The 22,791-nt window shown below is 42.5% G+C and overlaps 2 long non-coding RNA genes across 4 annotated transcripts in view; both read right to left on the bottom strand.

Moving 5' to 3' along the window:
• The window catches only part of LOC132013499 (uncharacterized), a 70,241-nt gene that overhangs the window by 31,467 nt on the left and 15,983 nt on the right, over positions 1-22,791 (bottom strand). For 2 of the 3 annotated variants that reach the window (XR_009403024.1, XR_009403023.1), the window contains exon 2: positions 16,389-16,504. The exons of the other annotated variant lie outside the window; for it this stretch is intronic. This is a non-coding gene — a long non-coding RNA (uncharacterized LOC132013499). The remainder of the gene's footprint in view (positions 1-16,388; positions 16,505-22,791) is intronic. 3 annotated transcript variants of the gene reach the window in all.
• On the bottom strand, positions 19,521-21,675 carry LOC132013500 (uncharacterized). Its single transcript, XR_009403025.1, has 3 exons — positions 21,598-21,675; positions 20,348-20,520; positions 19,521-19,898 (listed from the first exon to the last, which is right to left on the bottom strand). It is a non-coding gene; the product is annotated as an uncharacterized LOC132013500 (long non-coding RNA).

The following is a 22,791-nucleotide window of genomic DNA, read 5'->3' as shown; positions in this document are numbered from 1 at the left end:
AAGGAAATTAAGTAGTTCCTGCAGGGAGACCTTTTCAAAATATCCATGTTTATTGGAACCCTTGTGTACTGTTGGTGAGAATGTAAAGTGGTGCAGTTGCTTTAAAAAACACTATTTGCAGTTTCTCAAAAAATTAAAAATAGAATTACCATAAGACCCAGCAATCCCACTTTTTGGTGTATATCCAAAAGAACTGAAGCAGGATCTTGAAGAGATATCTGTACCCCCATGTTCATAGCAGCATTATTCACAAGAGCCAAGAAATGGAAGCAACCCAAATGTCCATCCATTCATGGATGAATAAATGGCTAATGTTGTATATATATATTGTATATATTTCCACATGGAATAGTATTTAGCCTTAGAGAAGAAGAAAATCCTGGGAATATCTGGATGACTCAGTCGGTTAAGCATCTGACTCCTGATTTCTGCTCAGGTCATGATCTCAGGGTTGTAAGATTGATCCCCACAGTGGGCTCCATGCCCTACTCCATTTCCCTCTCCCTCTGCCCCTCTCTGCACACCGACCTCCCAAAAGGAAATCCTGTCATGTGCTACAACATGGGTCAACTCTGAGGACATCATGCTCTGTGAAATAGGCCAATCGCAAAAGACAAATATTGTATGATACCACTGATATGAGATTAAGATTCCATTTTTATGAGTCAAACTCATAAAAACAGTGAAACGGTGGTTGCAAGGGGCTGGAGGGGAGGGGGAAAAGGCGAGTTGATGTTTAACACTTTCAGTTTTGTAAGATGAAAAAGTTCTGGAGATGCAGTCACATGACAAAGTGAACGTACTTCACACTACTGAACTCTGTACTTAAAAATGGTTAAGATTGTAAATTTTATGTGTCCTTTACTATAATAAAAAACACAACAAAGCAATTCTAACATAGTATCTCTGTGGGTACAGGCGGAGGGTAGGAAGGGTAGGCAGTGGGTATTTTTAAAAACTTCCCAGGTGATTCTTAATGTCCTGCTAAGGTGAAAACTGCTGAATTACACCTAAAACAAAACCATATGAAGTTTGAAAGGAAAAAAGAGAACAGGAGAATGACGACATAAAAGACAAATAGAGAAATGAGGAAATATTATTTTTAAAAGCCACTGTAGTAGTTATATCAGATAAAATGGGACATGAAGCAAAAACCTTAGATAACCTGGAATGCCACATCAAGATCACGGGAGTCATGGGGGAGTCACGGACCATCATGAGTGGTGAATGCCCAACAACACGGCTACTACATACGTGGAGCAGAAACTGACAGAATGATAGGATACAGTTACAAATCTAACATCATGGTGGGAAATGTTTGACACCTTCCTCAGAAACTATTAGGTCAAGAAGACAAAAAACTTTAGCAAGGATAAGGAATATTTGCAAAGTAAAACTAATGAGCTTTACCAAGTTTGGATTGAGAGAATCCTGCAGGTGGTAAACAGAGACTGTTTCTTCTTTTCCCAAACAGTCGAAACAATTATAAAAACTGACAACATACAAGGTCACAGAGTTAGTCTCCGAAAATCAGTACCATACAGATTACATATACTTGTTTGTAATTTTTTATTCTTGAAACATTTTAGAAGTTATGGCAAAATATTATTTGGTTAAGTTGGGTGTAGTTTCATCGGTATTTGCTGTATTAACCTCTATATGTTTCCAACATATGAAAAAAATATTTAAAAAATTCAAACCACTAGAGGAGTACGTTTCCAACAAATACAACAGCAGGTTAATAACACTTTATATAAAGAGCTTACAAAAAGACAAGAAAACCTCTAAAAAGTTCATATGTAAGTGCATAAAAGACATTGAATAACATTCAACATGAAGAAAAAACAAGTACTCCACACATGGAAGGTTCATTCTGAACAGAGTCAAGGAAATTGAAATTAAGATTGTGAAATGCCATGCTAACCAATTTAAGATTTAAAAAAACAGATCATACGTACTGTTGAAAAGGAAGTGACAACACATCACCTCTCATTCATTTGAGGTGGCTGCCTAACTTGGTTAAAACATTTTGGAAAACAGGGGCACCTGGGTGGCTCAGTGGGTTAAGCCGCTGCCTTCGGCTCGGGTCATGATCTCAGGGTCCTGGGATCGAGTCCCGCGTCGGGCTCTCTGCTCAGCAGGGAGCCTGCTTCCTTCTCTCTCTCTCTCTGCCTGCCTCTCAGTGTACTTGTAATTTCTCTCTGTCAAATAAATAAATAAAATCTTTAAAAAAAAAACATTTTGGAAAACAATTTAATAATATGCAACAAGTGGGGTGCCTGGATGGCTCAGTTGGTTAAGCACTTTTTTTAAAAGGTTTATTTATTTATTTATTTGACAGAGAGAGAGACACACAGAGTGAGAGAGGGAACACAGCAGGGGGAGTGGGAGAGGGAGAAGCAGGCTTCCCACCAAGCAGGGAGCCAGACGCAGGGCTCAATTGCGAAACCCTGGGATAATTACCTGAGCCAAAGACAGACGCTTAATGACTGAGCCACCCAGGTGCCCTATAAGCACTGGACTCTTGATTTCTTTTTTATTTTCTTTTATTTATTTATTTGACAGAGAGAATGAGCACAGGCAGATAGAGTGGGAGGCAGAGGCAGAGGAAGAAGTAGGCTCCCCGCTGAGCAAGAAGCCGGATATGGGACTCTATCCGAGAAGGCTGGGATCATGACCCAAGTTGAAGGGAGCTGTCCAACCAACTGAGCCACCCAGGCATCCCAAGGACTCTTGATTTCAGCTCAGGTAATGATCTCAGGGGCTTGATCTCAAGCCCGGCGCCAGCTCTGTGCTCAGCAGGGAGTCTGCTTGAGATTCTCTCTCTGTCTCCCTCTGCCCCAATTGCCTTGCACGTGTGTGTTCCCTCTCTCTCAAATAAATACATCCTTTTCAGAAAAGTAATTACGCAACAAGAGCTGTGATAGTTTCCATTTTTAAAGAAGATTTATTTATTCATTTATTTTAGAGAAAGAGAGAGAGAGAGAGAGCATGGAAGTGGGGGGAGGGGTAGAGTAAGACTCCCTGATGACTGCAAGCTGACTCCCTGATGAATGCAAAGTTCATGATAAGATCATGACCTGAGATGAAACCAAGAGTTTAACACCTAACTGACTGAGTCACCAGGCACCCCTTCCATGTTTTTTTAACTCCATAACTCCATTTCTGAAGATCTGGCATAAGGACCTCATTCCAGATACATTAAAAACTTTATAAACAATGATGTTCAGAGCCATATTATTTATAAGAATTAGAAACAAATTAAATATACAAATATCAGTAAAGTAATCCTACAAATTAGGACTTATCCTCTAGAGATATTTTGTAGCCACTACAGTTTTGCCTACAAAGGTCAGGTAATAATATCAGAGGAAATGCTTATAACAGCAGGTCAAGTGAAAAGACCATATTCAAAACTATACCTTATGATTATTAAGATTTGTAAGACAAAAGCTTGGCAAAAACTACATCTTTATGGCAAACCTGATTATTTTTTGGATGATGGGTCACCTTTTCTTCTATTATTCCTATTTTTCTATTGTTCTTTGTGTTTATATTACGTTAATAATAACCTTTACACAAACTGCTTTAATGTCTGCATTCTTCCTTGATTGACAGATTGTTAAATATAATATAAACTGTGCACTTCTCCCCTGGGAGGTGCCCTCTGGAACCTTAGCCCAACAAAGTCTCCTTTGGTCTCCCAGTGTTCTCGTGTTAGTAAACCGCATCTAGGCCCTGGCCCAGAGGGAGACTGAGCTGCTCGACTGGGTGCCCGAAACAGCCAGAGCCTCCACCCTCGGTTTGCAGTGGACATGATCTCCCCACTTCTAAACTGGTACAGGACGGGGGAGACAGACCTGCAAATGCTCTCAGGTAAAAGACAGGTAGGGAACCTTTAAACTCACACTGTACTGACTGGCTCCCCTGTGATGAAATGGGAAAGCTAAATAGTTCAAATAATTTAGAAAAAAGCAGCAAGTGGAAGGGCCTGGAAAGGATTTTAGTTATTCCAAGACTGGTGCGTGGGTGGCTTTGTTGATTGAGCATCTGCCTTCAGCTCAGGTCATGATCCCAGGGTCCTGGGATTGAGCCCCGAGTTGGTATCGGAGTCCCTGCACAGCAGGGAGTCTCCTTCTCCCCCACCCCACCCCACACCCACATGCTTGTGTGCTCTCTCTCTCTTTCTCTCTCTCACACATAAATAAAATCTTTAAAAATAAATAAATAAATAAATACATAAATAAAATATTCTGGCGATGCTCTCTTACTAACACATTCATAGTCCCCCAGGGTTTTTCCTAAAGAGAGCATCTCCCAGACAAGAAATTATATTTTGCAAGCATTTGAATGAGAACACTTGTCCAAATCAAACATTGGTTTTATCTTAATGATTGAAATAAGTTCTTGTTTTATAAAGGTGGATTTGATCCTCCTACCAGATGAAGTATGTTTTGATTATTACAGTGTTTGCCAAAGTAGCTATAGTCAGAAAGAACATGTCCCCGTGCTGAATTCAGCCTTCCTCTCTGCCTCTCTTCCTTCCTCTCTTCGCTCACTTCCTTGAATTACTCAAATGTCCATAAAGGCAGGCAAGTAACGCAAAGGAACGAAGGTGGTGGATACCAGGGTAGGGAGTGGGGGGCGGGCGGGCAGTGGTGAACCAGAGAGGACAGGCTCCGTGTGAAGTGGGACGTCACTGGTCAGCAAGAGCCACCAGGCATCTTGCGGAGATCATCCCATTTGCGCAATAAGCCAGAATTCTAGATATTCATACGAACTCTACCAGATTTGGAAATGGCTGCAACTAATTCAAATATTTAAACTGGGAAGGCCCATAGTGGATGGCCAGTTTGCAGTTTCTGATTTCACTTGTTTAAGCTTAACAGTCTCATCTAAATCATGGCATTATGATATGGATTAATACTTAACAAAAGCTATGTTCAGTAAGTGCTTACTTTGTGCTAGGCAATGTTTGAAGTGCTTTACAGTATTCATTTCTTCCTCACAGCAACGCTTGATGAAAGTGCCTTGTAACCCCATTTCACACACAGGAAGTTGAGGTATAGGAAAGAAGAGAGGAGAAGAGAGACATGAGCATACTCCGGACGGCAGACTGCGTTACAGGAACACGAGGTAGTCCTACAATCCTGATGGGGGAGAAGAGGACTCCTGAAGCGTCTGAGGGGAAAGCCGAACAACGGTATTCTGAAGAGTCTCCATGTGTTCCGGTTATTGTGCTGTGTAATAAATCACCTCAAAACTTAGTGGGTTATGGGGTGCCTGGGTGGCTCAGTGGGTTAAGCCACTTCCTTCGGCTCAGGTCATGATCTCAGGGTCCTGGGATCAAGTCCCACATCGGGCTCTCTGCTCGGCAGGGAGCCTGCTTCCTCCTCTCTCTCTCTCTGCCTGCCTCTCTGCCTGCTTGTGATCTCTGTCAAATAAATAAATAAAATCTTTAAAAAAAAAAAAAAAAACTTAGTGGGTTAAAACATTTTACTGTTCTCTCTCATGGTTCATGGACTCATCTGGAGAGTTCTTACAGGGATCACTCATGCAGCTGTAGTCGGATGGCTTCTGAGATAGAGTCATGTCAAGGGTTCTTTACTCACAGGTCAGCTGCTTGGGTCAGGGTGCTGCGTGATGGGTGGGCATGTTTCTCCACAGCATCTCTCCGCGTGGTGAGCTTCAGCTTCCTCACAGCATGGTGGGTCAGGGTAGTTGGACTTAAATGGTGGCTCAGGGCTCTAAGAAGGCACCTTCCCAGAGACATGAAGTAGAAGTGGCCAAACTATGAAGACCTAGGTACTGAAACTGACCCGGCCACTTCCATTGACTCTTTAAATCATGGAAGGGACATATTGTCCAGATTGAAGGAAAGGGGCATAGACTCTGCCTTCTGATGGGAGGGCTGACAGAGAATGAGCAGCCATCTTTAATCTGCCGAAGAATGGCATCCAAATGGATAATCCATTATCCTAGTGGATAGGCTACCACTGGAATGAGTCACTGGCAATTTCTGTCCCTGTTCTGCCTGAGTTCTATCTCCATGAGAGTGTGATTATCCAGGCCAAGGGAGGGGAAGGCCCTTTGATCACAGTCCCACCAAAGGCACACAATAATGGAGTGGCAGTTCCTCAAAAAAGAAAATCAAGGTGTTCTCACCACAAAAAGGATGAATGGATGCTACAGAGGTAAAAACAATGTTTGCTTCAGGCATTTATTGTTTGCTTTAAATCTTTTTTTGTCCAATGTGAGAATCTTCACACAAACTCATGCCCCTCCCCCATCCCCCTCACACTCATATGTATTCTCTGTGTCCCTCATTTTATTTAAATAACAAAGGTCTTGGGGTGTCTGGGTGGGTCAATTGGTTGAGAGTCTGCCTTTGTCTCAGGTCATGGTCCCAAGGTCCTGGGATCCAGCCTGTGGTCCACTGGGATCTCTGCTCAGCGGGGAGCCTGCTTTTCCCTCTCTCTGTGCCTGCCTGTCTCTTGCTCCGCGTGTATGTGTGTGTGTGTGTGTGTGTGTGTGTGTATGTGTGTGTGTGAAATAAATAACTAAAAGCTTTAAAAAAATAAATAACAAATGTCTATTTGCAGCAATGCTAGGCAGGTGTAGGCTAGGGTCTATGGGGGATCCAAAATGAGTCAGACCTGGAACTTGCCCCCGAGTCATTCACTCTAAGAGGGGGAAGAGAGAGAAATAACAGTACCATCAGAGAAGAAAGGGGAAAATGTCTTAAGAGGCATAGATAAAGAGCTCTGGAAATTTAGAGAGAGAGAGAGAGATTACTTCCAGCTGCACCCTTAATCACATACTGCCTCACCGCAACTCTTGTACTGCTGTCTTGTCTCATTATTACAGCCTATATTATTGAACAACAGCAAAGCAGTCCCGTGGAATAACTCACGGAGTTGCTCCCTCCTCTGCCTCCAGGGCATTAGCTCCTCTGAGGCAGGGCTGAAGCCCAGGTAGTCATATGGCAGGGGTGAATATCTATAGACTTAGCAGAAGACCAGTTTCAACAGAAGAGATCACCGATTAACTATTATCTGAATAAAGCCTACACGGGGCCATAAATATAGACCTTTATAGGCCATACGTATAGATCCATAAACAAATAAGAAATTCAAAGGTTGCTTTTCGCCACTGCCCCTACTTTTATTTTCCCGGAAGGAAGAAATGTCTTTCTATTGGCGTCTCCTTCCAATTACTGACGTCTCAGGTGGGCGTGTTTTTCCACCTTGGCTGTGTAAAAATGTCAAATAAAGGTGAGTGACTGTAACCGTAAAACACATCTTGGCGATGGCTCTAGAAGGAACTTTACATACAACAATCTCAGATTTCTTCATGGGAAGTTCTTTTGTGTGTGGAGCCTCAGATTGTTGCCTTTTGGCATCATGTCCAAGTCTTTCTGGAAAATGTACTACGTCTCCTTTTTTGTTTCTTATTTTTCAATGACAGATGGTTAGGAAATATCTTCTTCACTCTTATAATTATTTCCCCTAGTTTTTCTCCATTAAACAGCAATTACCCTCATGCATAATCTAAGTAGTTATTTTCTAGCTCCTGAAGAGAATAATCACAGTGAATGGCATTCATCTTATGTACTTCATGGTTTTTCTCAGCATGAAGCTTCTATTGACTATAATTTGTACCACAGTAACTAACATAGACACTTAAACATGCTTGATAGTTAATTTTTTTAAGTGGACCAAGTTTTCAGATGAAATATTCATCTGTTTTACAATGGGTAGTTTTCCTGGATTCTATCCAAAAGTACCTTCAAAGAACATTAGATTTATGACTGCTGTGTTTTAAATATTTTCCAAGGGAGCTGTGGAGTGAAAATGTTTTTCCCCTATGGGTTCAATTACCTCACGTTCATACTGTGCTAAGCATTTTACAAAACATGCAAATGATCAGCTTTATAGAGGAGGAAAACCCCTTTTGGATTTACTTCTTGGTGCTAGCAATACTGAAACATGACTTAATTTACATTATACCAAAAAAACCCAAAACACTTTAGATAAGATCGACAATTCAATATATAAATCGAGTCATAGTAAAGTAGCAGAAAACAGGAACAAATAGTTATATCTTTAGAGGAGTTATAAATTCTCTAAGCTTGGAAGCAGTAAATGAAATATCAAAGGACTGAAATAAGAGATTTGAGTCTTATATAAAAAATAAATTGTACTATTAAATACAATTTTTAAATTTCTTTTTTTTCAAAGATTTTATTTATTTATTTGTCAGAGAGAGAGAGCGAGCGAGAGCGAGCACAGGCAGACAGAGTGGCAGGCAGAGTCAAAGGGAGAAGGAGGCTCCCTGCGGAGCAAGGAGCCCAATGTGGGACTCGATCCTATGACGCTGGGATGATGACCTGAGCCGAAGGCAGCTTTAACAAAGGCCACCCATGATTAATTTAGAAGAAACTATTTTTGGCTTTTGGCATTCAGTGGTGTCCACATTTCAAAAGTAATTCCAAAAGCTAGTGGTATAAAGAACTTCGTTATTTTGTTGAGTCAAAATGTGAATTGTGCTGAGAGCATGGTGTGCTTGATAGAGTCCCTCGCCGACCACCCCCCACCACATCTGACTTTTGGGGTGACCTCACCCTTCTCACCCACTGATGGTGACATGCTCCATCTCCAGAAATCGCATGTTAATGCATTTGTGAGAAGGAAAACATTCAGACAATGGTTTTTCTCAAATGTGGAGATTCAAAAAGGTTTCACCTAGGATGCATTTCTGGAGGAGAATAAGAGTTGCTGGGAAAGTCCATAGAATGCAGATAAAAGAAAGATAAATGGAAAGTTACTAAATTTCTAGAGATGCTGCCTGAATCAGGACTCTCCTTACTTGGCTTTAGGAGAATTGCAACTTTGATATTAAAGGGAATTGGTGTTACTGTTTAAAAAAAAAAAAAGGATAGAAAAAAAAAAAAAAGAAAGAAAGAAGCTAGAGCAGCAGGATGAGGAGAGGACCCAGTTTCAGAATCCTACAGAGCAAGCAGTTCATCGAACTCCTCTTGAATCAGATGTCTCTCTGGGCACGAGGAACAACTCGCCAAGCTGGACAATACCCAGAATCGCCAGGCGGATGGTGTCCGCGGTCACACACCTCAGGCATAATGACGGTGGTTCCCAGCCACGCCTGCATGCCTTCCTGCTGTCCCGTCTCCTTCCTCTTTCTCTCTGAGCGTGTCACACCCTCATCAGGCCCTGTCTGGACCCTCGAAGGCCTTCCAGCTGGTCTCGCCAGGGCTCCAGTCTGTTCCATCACTAATCCATGAAACGCTTTTCCCGGAGGCTACTCCCAGGGTAGGGTGTGACCGTGTCTCTCCCAGCTTTAAAATGCTTCAGGGTATGGTCCGCTGCCTTTATTATTATTATTATTTTTTTAAGATTTATTTATTTGACAGAGACCCAGCGAGAGAGGGAGCACAAGCAGGGGGAGTGGGAGAGGAAGAAGCAGGCTTTCCGCTGAGCAGGGAGCCTGATGCAGGGCTCGATCCCAGAGACCTTGGGATCATGATCCAAACCAAAGGCAAATGCTTAATAGCTGAGCCACCCGGGCGCCCGGGTCCGCTGCCTTTAAAGGACTGGTCCTAACTCCTTCTTTTTCATTGTGGTAAAGAACACCTAACACGAGAGCGGCCATCCTCATCATTTGCAGGTGTACAGCAGTGTAGTGTTAACTATACGCACATTGTCGTGCAGTGGATCTCGAGAACTTTTCCACCTTGCAAAATTGAAACCATACCCACAAAACAGCTCCTCTCTTCCACCTCCCCCTAGCCCTGGCAACCGCCGCTCTACTTTCTATTTCTAGGAGTCTGACAACTTTAGATACCTCACAGAAGTGGAATCGTGCAGTCTCTGTCCCCTGGCTACTGGCATATTTCACTGAGCAGAATGTCCTCAACATTCATCCACGCGGTCGCGCCTGTCCAAATCTCCTTCCTTTTAAGGCGGAACAATACTCCATTGTATGTGTTCACTGCGCCTTGTCTAGCCGTTGGCCATCCATGGATGGAAGTTTGTGTTGTTCTCCCTCTGGGCTGTTGTGAGTGTCGCTGCTGTGAGTATCGGTGTACAAATACCTCTTCAAGATTCTGCTTTCAATTCCTGTGGATAAATACCAAGACGTGGGGTTGCTGGATCATATGGTAATTCCATTTTAATTTTTTGAGGAATTACCAGACTGTTTTCCTTAGTGGCTGTGCACAAAGGTTTTAATTTTTCCACATTTTCACCAACACTTCTATTATTATAATCATCATCATCATCATCATTATAATGGTCATCCCCTTGTTATTATTTTTTCCCCCTTGTTATTATTGAAATTGAGGATCTTTTCATGTTTGTTGCCCATATGTGTGTCTTCTTTGGAGAAATGTTTATTCAACTCCTTTGTTCATTCTTTACCTGGGTTTTTGGTTTTCCGGTTGTTGAGCTGTTATTTCTAGATCCTAAGCGTGGTCTACATCCTTCATGGTCCGGCTGTAAGCCTCACTTTCCTCCTCTCTGTACATCACACGCTTCTTTGTGGCAGCTCATTTCTATGAGGTTCCCTAATGGAAGAGCCATTTTATTGATCTTTTCACGTGTTGTTCCTGACAGAGTGCAAACCACTGGAGCAACATCTTCTTCCGCCGGAAGGAAACATGACCTTGAAGGAACTGTCCTTGGGAGGCCTTCTATCACCAGGTCCTGACGTCCACTATTCCCCCAAGCACGGAATTCTCTGGCTTCTGGACCATCAACCCACCCTGTGTGCAGGGCTGATCACATGGGTCTGTGATTTTTATTATCATCGGTCTCTCCTACTAGAGTAGAAGCTAGTTAAGGATCAGAACCAGCATCTTATTTAATATTCAAACTCCATGCCATGCATGAAGACTGCCACATCATCTGTACCATTAAATATTTTCTGAAGGAAGGAAGGGGAGAAGGAAGAAAGTCTGGCAGGCAGGTGAACAAGCCAGCACAAAGGAAGACACACACCAGGCTTCTCCTCTGTGTCCCACTTCAACTCCCCGTGCCTCCTACTTCTCTTCCCAAAGGACGACAACGCTGAAGACCTGGGGACAAGGCGTGCCGCACGCAGGTGCCACTTGAACTCGTCTCAACTTCCCCAAACTGAAATGGCTCAGTCCTCACAAAGGTTACCCTCTGCTTCCTGCTGCAGGGTTCAGTTTAGATCCAGGGACTGCAAATTGAGGTCCAGGGCAATCTGGCCAATATCCTAACAGGTCTTGGATTAGTGAGGGAAGTATCATTTAGAGCCTCTAATCCAAGCCAGACAGCATGTGAAGGCCTTTGGATTTGTTATCACATTTCAACCCCTTTTCAATCCTAGAATTGTTACCCTCACTTTTCTACTGAGGGAAAGGAGACTCAGCCAGGATGCTAGCCAAGTGTTTATTTTTATTTTTATTTTTTTAAGATTATTTATTTATTTATTTGACAGACAGATCACAAGTAGGCAGAGAGGCAGGCAGAGAGAGAGAGGAGGAAGCAGGCTCCCTGCTGACCAGAGAGCCCGATGCGGGGCTCGATCCCAGGACCCTGGGTTCATGACCTGAGAGGAAGGCAGAGGCTTTAACCCACTGAGCCACCCAGGAGCCCCCCAAGTGTTTATTTTTAAAGATTTTTTTTTTTATTTATTAGAGAGAAAGAGAGCCAACACAGGGGGAGGAGGGAGAAGAGAGTCCCAGCTGAGCAGGAAGTCCCATGACACAGGCCCTGGGATCAGGAACTAAGCCAAAGGCAGATGCTTAACCAACTGAGCCACCACCCAGGCGCCCCAAGCCAAGTTTTTTAACGCTAAGGCCATGCTCTCATTATTATATCATGACACCTCAAGGTCGAAATCTTTTAAGATTTATAATAGACATGGTTTGTTATTTTGAGAATTATTTATTAGGTATGCGCTGTATAGTTCACAGCCATAGAGTCTCCTAAGCCTGAGAGATATCTTCGAGAACATCTCATCTAATCCCTCCATTTACAAATGAGGAGGTTGACAGCCTGACACAACTTATAAACCGTACAGTGAATAGAATGATATCGTCATGCTCTGTAGAGATTTTTTTCTATTTGATTTTTAAGTGTTCTATTTTGCATTTAAAAGCAATACAAGCTCAATGCTGAAAAACTGTAAATGAGAAATTTAAAAAATTTGTAATTCCTATTCCAATTGCCCTAACTCTTATTGATAAATGAGGCTTTAGACTTAGCTCACTGGTACGTGCTAGACCTTAGGAAACAGATGTATCTATCAGGCAAATGACTATATATTTGTATATATACACATGTACATACATAATTAGTTAACATTATAGTCTTTATAAAATATGGTATTATTCTCACTGAACATCATGAATATTTTATTTTATTAAAATTCTTTAGAAATATTCTTTCTTTTTTTATAATTTATTTGACAGAAATCACAAGTAGGCAGAGAGGCAGGCACAGAGTGGGGGGGGGGCAGGCTCCCCGTCGAGCAGAGAGCCTGATGTGGGGCTCGATCCCAGAACCCTGGGATCACAACCTGAGCAGAAGGCAGAGGTTTTAACCCACTGAGCCACCCAGGCACCCCTAGAAGTATTCTTAAATGATGGAAAGAATTTTTATCATAATCATAAAAATAATAATTGCTCAGTGGGGATAGATTTTTAAAATATAATTCTGAAGTAAAAACTATTTTCCCATCAATAAGAAATAATCATCATTAATTTGGTTGCTTTGTTTTGCTTTTTTGTTGTTGTTGTTGTTGTGGAGAACGTTTCTTTGCTCTGTTTGTGTGCGTGTATATATAATCGAGACAAATGGAATAGACATTTTTAAACCCTTGATACATTTTCCCAAATTGCTTTCCAGAAAGTTTATGCTTAATTAAAACAGCAGAATTGGTGAATGAGAATGTTCATCTCACAACATGCTCACCAACTTTAGATGTCATCTTTTCAAAATTTTTTGCTAATTTTATTATGGGAAAAATGGTTATGAATGTGAACTTATTAAAAATATTAATTGTGAAATTATTGCTTATATTTGTCATATTTTATGAAGTAAGGTTAACCATGTAATATTAAGAGCTCTGTATAACTAAACTCTAGCTTATATCATGCCTATTTAGACTAATATTAAACCAAGGCTTTAAATACAAGCCCTAAAACAATGGCTTAAAAACAGTTTTGCAAAATTGCATTATATTAAATGGAAATCAACAGAATAAGTACCAGGTAAAGTAGGTCCAAGAGCTTCAAGTAAGAATTTTTTTTTGTTTTTTTTGAAGGATTTTTTTAAAAAAAGATTTTATTTATTTATTTAACAGACACAGATCACAAGTAGGCAGAGAGGCAGGCAGAGAGAGAGGAGGAAGCAGACTCCCTGCTGAGCAGAGAGCCCAATGTGGAGCTCGATCCCAGGACCCTGGGATCATGACCTGAACCGAAGGCAGAGGCCTTAACCCCCTGAGCCACCCAGGCACCCTACTTGGGTCTACTTTAAAGCCACCGCCAGCTTGGAGAGATATACATCAAAGTCACAATGCACAAAATGCTACTGTTAGAAACCTAAATGCCTTCAGAAAAAGTTCAATTCCTAGTCCAGTTACTACTTTGCTAAGGCTCCGCAATGTTGCTTTATGTGCCCCTCCAGTCCTTTTGTATGCGAATGTTTTTTAAACAAATATTTATTCCTGTTAAATTTCCAGGACGATTTACATGCCAGCATTGACCCTGATGCTGTGAGGATGCTGTCTGATGAAGGTGAAGGGATTACGTTTAGGGGTTTGCAGTGATGGGTATCAGTACTGAAGAGAAGAAAGCTCTCTAAAGGCCTGATGTCTGCGGAAAGCCACTTTAGATTTCTTTGTAAGTCAGTATGACTGTACATAAACTTTGTTCAAAGCGAAAGCCTGATTTACGGCCCACCAAGCATACATTGTGAACCTACTTTATAAATGAGTGGCTTAAAGGAAAACCATCTTGTCCTAAAGCTATCAATGTTCTTACTCCCTGCATTCCTTGACGTTGAAACTTGTGATTCCTGGGGCTCAGCTGGTTGTGCATCTGCCTTTGGCTCAGGTCATGATCTCAGAGTCTTGGGATGGAGTCCCGTGTCATGTGGGGCGCCCTGCTCAGCAGGGAGCCTGCTTCTCCCTCTTCCTCTGACCCTTTCCCTGGTTCTGCTCTCTCTCTCTCTCTCAAATAAATAAATAAAATCTTAAAAAAAAAAAAAAAAACCCAACACCAGGAGTAAAAAAAAGCTATGTGACTTGCCTCTTACTGGAATTCTTAAATAAACAAACAAACAAACAAACAAAACAAAAAAAGCACACCAAAACAAACAAAAAAACTCACGATTGCTGACTCTATGTTAATCTATAATCTTTGGAGTTTCTAAAAGATGTGAAAAGTGTATAACCCTGTAAAAATTGTTCATTTTCCAGAGTTCTTTTTTTCCTGTGAAGAGTGTGTTTCGTGGGCAGCTGTCTTAACTTGGGCTGGAAAAAACTCTCTTTCTTACTTTTAGAGATTCTAAAGGGTTTGCTCATTTTGCGTCTCAACAGTATTCAGAGTTCACAGCCCTAAAAAGATCTTCTGCCCCGCCCAAGGGGAGGCCCTGCTGGTTTGTGATGTCAGTGTGTAAAGCTACCCTCCGCGTCTCTAGAGAACTATGTGAGATAATCTTGGGAGAAGGAGCAAGAGAGAAATTAATCTTGCTCTTTTTTTTTTTTAAAGACTTCATTTATTTATTTGACAGACAGAGATCACAAGTAGGCAGAGAGGCAGGCAGAGAGAGAGGAGGAAGCAGGCTCCCTGCTGGGCAGAGAGCCCGATGTGGGGCTCGATCCCAGGAGCCTGGGCCCATGACCCGAGCCGTAGGCAGAGGCTTTAACCCACTGAGCCACCCAGGCGCCCCCGCAAGAAAGAAATTAAAGTGTTTGGATTGTATTTTGTAAGTATCAAGACACGTGAGAACAGATGCAAACTTTTGCAATCGATTACAGCCTGTGAATGTCATATGATGCTGTTACTAGCATTACCACCTGAAAAATGAAGTCCCTTCATAGTGAATGTATTGTCTGTTCTGTGACTGATACTTGATAATGATTAATGCTATCACTGTTCTGGAAACTCTGTGTTAAAAATGCAGGATAATCATCATAAAGGAAGCATGGAATTCCAGCTCTTTGTCCTGACATTCAGGGCCTTACACAACAGCGACCTAACAAAACTTGGAAGCTCCATCTCTTCCCTGTGCAGATCTTTGTTCCAGGAACACCAGTTACTCAACACTCCCTTCCCACCCCCCTGCTTCCCTAGTGGCAGTCACTCGTCTAGAATGCCCCTCTCACCAACACAAGGTCTGGCAGGTCTGACAATCCAGGATCATCTCAAATGCCACCTCCTCCATGAGGTGCCTCTCCTGTGCACTCCTTTCTCTACTCTGACAGAGGTTCTTTGAAGATAGAAGCTACATCTCATACAACAGTAGACCTCTAGCTTGTTCCCCCTCATTCCCGAGTATCAGGTTGTTGCAGGGAAATGACTACCCAGCCAGGGACCACACTGGCCAATCTCTGACATCCGGATGTGCCCAAGGGGCTTGTTCTTACAGGTGGATGCAAGTGGCAGTGACAAGTGTCACTTACGGGCTAGGCGTCCTAAGAAGTGCGCATGCCTTCTTTACTCTTCTAATGCTTAGGCAGCTTGAACCAAGATTCTGATGTCCGAGAAGATGGCAGGAATTCAAGACAGAAGGAGCCCAAATCCCTGGATCATCAGGTGGAAGAGAGTTGCCTGATGACCTAGGACAGCATCACTGAGCTGTTGAGTGAGCACGAAATTAAGTTCCATTGGGTTAAGCCACTGAAATCTGATGTTTTCTTTCTTACAGAGCTAGACCCATTTCCTGCCCAATATAGCCTGGTATTCTCAGTATTTGGCTCATTCCATTTTTTTTTTTTTTAAGATTTTATTTATTCATTTGACAGAGAGAAATCACAAGTACACTGAGAGGCAGGCAGAGAGAGAGAGAGAAGGAAGCAGGCTCCCTGCCGAGCAGAGAGCCCGATGCGGGACTCGATCCCAGGACCCCGAGATCATAACCCGAGCCGAAGGCAGCGGCCTAACCCACTGAGCCACCCAGGCGCCCCTGGCTCATTCCATTTTATAAAGCAGGTGATCCAAAAGTATTTGTTAAATCAAAGGGAAAATTCAGAGACAAACACAAAGAAAGATAAATCGGGTTATACTATTAGAACATAGTTGGAGATATCTGATGACACTAAAATGTTCTTTTAACCCTAACTTCTTAAAAAATATTTCTTGCTCAAGTCATTTGTCTTACATTATGAGTACTTACACATTGAGATCAGTTGTCACTTTGTTCTTGGCAAAGAGAAAATAGGGTGTTTTGTGAATTGACGGTCATTCCAGTTGAATGTGGGTGCCAAGTTTCCTCTGGTTATATGAGCATAACTGTGAACAAATAATGGTGAAATAAAAGATAATCCTTCTTGATTGTCAGATTCTTGGGTCAGACTTTCTAATATGATGTAACTAGTGGATAGGGCCCGTTGGCCAATAGCACTTCCATTCACCCTCCAATTAGACTTACATTATAAAATGATGATGCTGTTATTGGTGGTGTTATTTCTTAGGTCGTGCTCAGTCATACAAAAGGGAGATCTCTCTTAGCTCCAAGCTCCAAATTTCATCAAATCAAAACAAGCATGGGTCATCAGCCCTCCAAACCAAACATTAGGCTGATTCAATATGACTGGGTATTTGTTAGATATTGCATTAAAAACTCAAGAGTGTAAAGCTTGAAGAGTAAGAAGAAGAAGACAAGGTAACCAGAGATGTGCGATGTCTGGTCTTTCCCTCCACATTCCTAGCACTTAGTCAAGGGTCAGATCTTTATCTCATCATGTGGATGCAAGTGTAGTCCAGTGTCCCCTCATACAGCCTAAAGAACTCCCTCGAGTATTTCTTGCAGGATAGGCCAATGACTGACAAATGAAATCTTTCAAGTTTTGTTTATATTTGTTTATTTGAATAACTTTCAATGACACATTTTACAAAAAGATTTATCCATTCATTTTAGAGAGAGAGAGAGAGTGTGTGTGTGTGTGTGTGTGTGTGTGAAATGGGGGTGGGGGGAGGTGTGGGCAGAAGGGTGGAGGGAGAGGGAGAGGGAGAGAGAATCTTCAGTAGACTCCCCACTGAGCACAGAACCCGACACAGGGGTCAGTCCCACCACTCTGAGATCATGACCCGAGCCAAAATCAAGTTGGACGCTCAACCAGCTGAACCACCCAAGCACTCCTCAATGATGTATTTTTGATGGATAGTTTGCTGGATGAACAATTTTGTTTTTGTTTCAGCACTTTGAATAGATCATCCCCCTAATGGCTGGCCTCCCCAGTTTCCGGTGAGAAAAGCCAACTGTTTATATACTAATGATCAATTATACATGATACTGGATTTCTCTCTTGCTGTTTTCAAGATTCTCCCCCCATCTCTGGCTTTAGGCAGTTGGACAGTCCATCTATGGTGTATTTCAGCATGCCTGTCTTTGGGTTGATTAAGTTTGTTGAGTTTCTAGGATGTGCAGATTAATCTTTTCCATCAAATTTGGGGGAATTTTGGCCATTATTTCTTCAAGTATTCTTGCTGCCTCTTTTTCTCTGGTCTCCTTACAGACTCCCAACATGCATTAGTTGGTTAATTTCCATTTCCTTATTAAATTTTTTGATGCAGGCATAAGTACTCCTGTAGATTCATTCCTACAGATAAAATCACTAGGTTATGACAGTGACATTACAAGTTTTGATAAATATGGCTAATTGCCTTCTCAAATGTTTATAACAAGCCTCATACCCACAGTGTCTGAGCAAGCCCATTTCTCTAAGGGATTTTTTATTGATTATGTTGGAGATTCTTTTTAAATATTGGATGAGGTAACTTATTTTAATTTGGGCTATAGTTCCTGAGATGAGTCTTACTGCCTCTCAGAATCTTCCAACGATGTTGTTGCTACCTGCTCTATTAGCTCCTCCTAGAATTACCCTCAGAAAATATTCATGAAGTAGGAAGAAATGATGGGCACATTTCCCAATGCTTTTTTGTTCTATTCTGTTTTGTTTCTCACTGAAGAGAAGTCTGTTCATTCTAAATTACCTCTGTCTCAAATGATAGGGTCAACTGTGACCCTTCTCTGGGCACTCAAGGCTGTGGGGAGACATACAATGTCTGTTTTGTTAACTGTTTTTTTCCACTCAAACTACCTGATGTGAACATTTTCCAATGTCGTCGTCATTGTTGTCTTCTTCTTATTATTTTTAAGCTTATTTATTTAAGTGATCTCTACACCTAAGGTGGGACTCAAACTCACGACCCCGAGATCAAGAGTGGCAGCTCTTCCACTGATTGAGCCAGGCATGCCTCCAGTGTCTTCTTCAATACAATTTATAATGGCTGCATAGGAATTAATAACTGCAGAACAACAATAACAACACTGATTTTGGTCGTGTTGTTTCTATTTTTCCCTGTTATAAATAACACTGAAATGATTATTAATAATCTTTAAGCGAGCAGAGCCTTATTTTATTTTTTGTTGTGTGGCAGCCCCTAGCATAGAATCTGCCTTGAAAAAGACATCAGTAAGTGTGTGTAGAATGAATAAGTGATTGAATAACAAACTTTAATAGGTATTTAAACCTTTAATTCCAAATTTGATTATTTTCTTCAAAAAATACCCAGAGGAGAAGTTGATGGGTAGGTAGATGTATATGTTTTTTTAAAATTCTTGGTCAGAATTTTCAAATTGCCTACGGAAATTTTTTGCCAATTTACACACCCACTGGGTGTATATGGGAACGCTTGCTTCTCCACCCCAGCCAAATACTGACTTGTTGAAATCTATGTAACTGATGGTCAGAGAATAGGGTATTCTTACTAGTTTTAATGTGCATTTCTTGTAGGGCAAATGATATTGAAATTTTTACCTATCTTTTACTATTTGCTCCTTTGACCAGCAGAACTCATTGGTTTGGGAAGGAGAACTGGTCTCTTGGTCTCTTGGGGGCCATAGCCTGGGGTTACTCAGGGAATGAAAGGGCTGTCTTGCGACTCGTAAGACACCTGCTTCTCAGGCAATTTCTCAGGGTGTCATCTTTATTGGCATAAAAGAGAAGCAAGGAGAGTCCAGTTGTACCTTGCTCCTGGCAGTTTGCCTCTCCCTGTGCTGTGACCCAGGCAATTTTGGTTTATCTTCTAGATTTTAGGAATTTAGCAGCGGGCTTTGGTCACACTTCCACTGATACTCACCTTCCCCTAGGCAGAGGGTTTTCCAAGCTTTTTTGTTTTTGTCCCCATGCTGGCAAACCATTGTCAAGCATGTCTTTCTAGGTTAAACCTATTAACTAACAAAATCTATGCATGTAGTATAAATTTTAATGTATTAAGTACATATAAATCCATTACATGAAACTCAAAATTTTACAGATTTCATTTATTTACTTGAGAAAGCACACACGTGCACAAGCTCACGTGCAGGGGTGGGGGGGGGCAGAGGGAGAGGGAAGGGGAGAGAGAATCCCAAACTGACCTCACACTGAGCCTGAGGCGGGGATCTCGACCCTATGATCATGACTTGAGCTGAAATCAAGAGTCAGACACTTAACTGATGGAGCCACCCAGGAGGCCCTGAAAGCCAAAATTTTAAAGGGTGACATTAAAAACATACATAACTGGCAGCTCCGTTTCTTCCTGCTGCTCAGTGATGCTGCCTTTTGGACTCTGCACGTTGGGAGTCCCCGTTCTAGTGTAGCTGCATGAAAGCAGGTTGTCTCCCGTCTGAGCAGGTGGGCTGTTGACACATTTATTTATTTTTATTTATTTTTTTAATTTTTAAAATTCTTTTTGAAGATTTTATTTATTTACTTGACAAAGATCACAAGTAGGCAGAGAGGCAGAGAGAGAAGGAAGCAGACTCGCTGTTAAGCAGAGAGCCCGATGCGGGGCTCGATCCCAGGACCCTGAGATCATGACCTGAGCCGAAAGCAGAGGCTTAACCCACTGAGCCACCCAGGCGCCCCTGTTGACACATTTCTTAGGGAGCCAGACCTCCACCACCTCCACCACCTCCACCACAGACCAGTAGGCTGTATAAATCAGCACTTTCTATGGGTGCTGCTGAAGGGCCGCTGACACCAGGACAGGCTGTTCAGCCAAATGCAAGCTGCGTCCTCCAATGCATACTTTGTGTGAGGACAGGGAACCTTTCTCGCTCTGCTTGCTCTTTGCTTGCTATCTCACCATCTGTGGCTAATCTGCTTGTTCAAAGATGGCCTTGACATTTGAGTAAAGGCAGGTGAAGCAGGATCCTGGTCAGGTCGCACCCTTGGCTGTTTCCGGTAGATTTTGCGTCACAGTGATCCAAGTGAGTCAAGTATTTGGTTCACACCATATTGTGTCAACATGTAAAGTCTCTGGACAGAGAAATAAACACACAAAATAACGTAAAATCTAACTGATTTTATCTAATCTAATGAAAGACACGACACACAAAAATTATGACGGGGATGTCTTTACGGTAAAATTTACCACCAAGTGCTTTCAAGGAAATACCTTTCCCTAAAGAGAGAAGAAAACTTCTCAAATAGATTTGATTTAAAAACTTTGACAAGGAGAGAATGAGAACCTCTGGAGCACGACCTGCTGATGCCATCCCAAAGGCTCAGCTGTATTTGAAAGGGCAAGTGTCTCTGGAGCCAGACAGCTAGGTTTTTTGTTTTAAAGATTTTATTTATTTATTTGAGATAGAGATAGAGAGAGAGAGAGAGAGAGAGAGAGAACAACCATGAGTAGGGTGAGCCGCAGAAGGAGAAGGAGAAGCAGACTCTCGCTGAGCAGGGAGCCTGACACGGGGCTCGACCTCGGGACTTTGGGACCATGACCTAGCCCAAGGCTCAGCTTAATGGACACTAGGCACCCCAGACAACTGGATTTTGAACTATCTTTGGATCCCAAGCCTGCTGTGGGCTAGCACTGTAACCTCTGACACTGAGATCTTCAGTCTACAGAGGGGAGAAAAATAATCCTTTCAACTTAGCAACATCAAGAGGGTCAAACCAGAGAATGCTTACCAACCATCCTGCCTATGGTAGTTGCTCAATAAATATGTGTTTTTTCCTTCCTCACGCTCTTTGGGTGATGGGGATTTCTTTCATGCTTGCTTATGCCCTGATTTCAGAGTTGGCCTCTTTTTTCTCTTAGCATTCATGATGCAGATCATTTCTCAGAGTTGCCTTAGCTACCTAAAAAATGCCTTCAATATGAAACTTCTATTTTAGAAGTTTATGCTCCATTTGATTGTTTCTAAGTCTGAAATGCAACCAAATGATAGCTCTGGTAAAGTCAGTGGGTATAGCCTCAGGTGCTTCCATAATATGATTGACATCAGAAGTGTTTTTGGCTTCATGAACTGCTTTTTTCCTTGTTTAATTATAGGCAACTCCAGTGTTCCACGAATTCACATATACAGCGAAATGCGCACTCACACCCACCGGAAAAAACCTGTCTTAGGAGAAGGCTTCTCCATCCGGCTCTCTCTGCTCAGCTTTTCTTTGCTCCTTATTCAGTTCTGTAAATACAGGTTTATATTTAGCCCTTTTTTGATTTCCCATATGTTCCTTCTAAAAACATTCCCTATTAAGGGATTTTCACTAGTTGATCTCGTGGAGAACTTCTGAGTGAACACGACCCCAGGCAGGCGTGACCAAGGTGTGTGTGTCGGTGGCATCACAACTAAACCAGGAGGGAAGGAAGCCCCTCCAACGTAGTCGTGCCCGGCAGCACCTCATCTTTTCTGGAAAACTTGCTGCTAATGGACCAGGAGGGTTTAACACGGTGGGTGTGGAGGCCAAATTCATGCCATCTCTGCTCTGTGGGGAGTGCGCAGCCGGAGGATGGGAAAGGTCAGGTCACGGCCTCACAGACCGGATGCGCAGCCGGAGGATGGGAAAGGTCAGGTCACGGCCTCACAGACCGGAGGTAACCACCTTACTGGTTGGGAGAAGCCAGGATGCCTACTGGTCCAGGGACAGGGCAGGCTGGAGGGCCTGCCTAGCTTGGCCCAGCCTGGCCCAGTCGGGCCAGGTCTCTGACTGCAGACCCGCCGTTCTCGGAAGGAGCTGCTTCTGTTCTCGGGAAACAACTTACACGTGGCCCAAAAGGACAGGCAGGGAGAGGGGAAGCGTTTCAGAGCTGTGAGCCTGGCCCTGGGATCCTCTACCAGCCACCTCGAATCAGTCATGCGGGGTCTCAGTTTCCTCATCTGTAAAGGGGTTCACATTACGTGCTTTGCATGGTAGTGAGTGTGCGTGGCCCTCACGAGTGCTCCCTGAACAAGGCTATGCCTCAGTGGCTGGCCCGGGACTCTGCTGTTCACCCATCTATGCCAGGTCTCACTCTGGCTTTCCTGAATTTAGCTCCTGTGTCATAAAATACATCTTGGGTTGCCTTTCAGTGCTTTGTCTTTTTGTTCTGTGGCTTTTGTTTTTCCTGCTTTTCATTCCAGTTGATTTACCCCAGTAGAGAGTGAGTTCTGCTTCTTTTTTTCTAGAAATTTGGTTTCTATGGTTGCTAAAGGTCACCACATTTACCGACCTTGAGCTAAGGACCCGGGTGATTTCACCGCACTCCTGGGAGAGCATGGGTGTTCTTTGCTCGGCTTGTTAAAGAATTAACCTTCTTCCAGC

Source organism: Mustela nigripes, chromosome 3 (genome assembly GCF_022355385.1).
Source record: "Mustela nigripes isolate SB6536 chromosome 3, MUSNIG.SB6536, whole genome shotgun sequence".
In the NCBI taxonomy this organism is placed as follows: Eukaryota; Metazoa; Chordata; class Mammalia; order Carnivora; family Mustelidae; genus Mustela; species Mustela nigripes.
The sequence above is the reverse complement of the archived record's forward strand: the minus strand, read 5'-3'. Positions and strand labels throughout refer to the sequence as shown.